At 52.0% G+C, this 1,205-nt stretch overlaps 1 pseudogene; it reads right to left on the bottom strand.

The window, feature by feature from the left end:
• Positions 1-364: 364 nt before the first annotated feature.
• Positions 365-1,205, bottom strand: LOC110304003 (large ribosomal subunit protein eL8 pseudogene; annotated as a pseudogene).

The raw sequence follows: 1,205 nt of genomic DNA, 5'->3' as shown, positions 1-1,205 counted from the left end.
GGGGGGGGGGGTGTGACACAAAATGTGTATATGCATTACACTGAAAAGACAAAACAGGGTTCAATTAGATGTAGAAACTAGGATTGGCGGTTCCTACAGCTGCATGAACCTGTAGCTCACCTATTTGACAAGGTTAGCTGCCAGTCAGCCCCAAGCAACCTCCTGTGTCTGTCCCCCAGAGCTGTGATATGCTGACCACAGCTCACATCTGGCTCTTGTAGCCCTGGCTGTCCTGGAAGTCAGTATGCATACCAGGCTGGCCTTGAACTCACAGAGATCCACCTGCTCTGCTTCCCCAGTACTGGCATTGAAGGCATGCGCCACTATGCTCGGGCACACCTGGGTTTTTTTTTTTTAATTTTGTAATTATATTTAGGTACAGAAAATTTAGTGTACATTTAACCCAATTTAGTGGCGAGTTCTTTAGCCTTTGCTTTTTCCAGCTTGGCAACATGAGCCACAGACTTAGGACCCAGGACGTTGCCTACCCAGTGGCGACGGATCTGGTCATAACTGCCATTATAATTGGTCCTAATAGCGTCCACCAGCTTAGCCAGAGCACCCTTGTCTTCCGAGTTAACCTGTGTGAAGGCAACAGTGGTGCATGTCTTCCTGTGGACCAGGTGCCCCAGCCTGGCCTTTCCCTTGATGATGCAGTAGGGTACCCCCATCTTTCGACACAGGGCAGGTAGGAAAACCACCAGCTCAATGGAGTCTATGTCATGGGCAGGCACCACCAGCTGAGCCTTCTTGTTCTCCACCAAGGTGGTGACTGTATTGACTCCTGCTCGGAGGACAGGCGGTCTCTTAGTTGGGAAGTCGCCTTTGCCAGCAGCTTTCTTCTCAGCACGGGCCAGTAGCCTTTGCTTCTTCTCTTGCTTTGTCTCTGGCCTGTACTTGTGGGCAAGCTTAAGCAGCTGAGTAGCTGTCTGCCTGTCCAGCGCCTGGGTGAACTGGTTAATGGCAGGAGGGACTTTGAGCAGCTTGTAGAGGATGGCTCTTTGCCGCTGCAGCCTGATGTAGCGGGACCATTTGACGAAGCGCGTTAAATCTCTTTTGGGCTGGATGTCCTGTCCAATGCCGAAGTTCTTGGGCCTCTTCTCGAACAGAAGGTTGACCACCTTCTTGGCCTCCTGCTTCTTGACGACGGCGGGGGCCAGGGCCACCTTCTTACCCTTGGCCTTCTTCCCTTTGGGCATCTTGCT

This window comes from Mus caroli, unplaced genomic scaffold, assembly GCF_978045245.1.
Source record: "Mus caroli unplaced genomic scaffold, Mus_caroli_1 scaffold_9, whole genome shotgun sequence".
NCBI classification, from domain to species: domain Eukaryota; kingdom Metazoa; phylum Chordata; class Mammalia; order Rodentia; family Muridae; genus Mus; species Mus caroli.
Note: the sequence above shows the minus strand (reverse complement) of the source record. Positions and strands in the feature narration are given on the sequence as shown.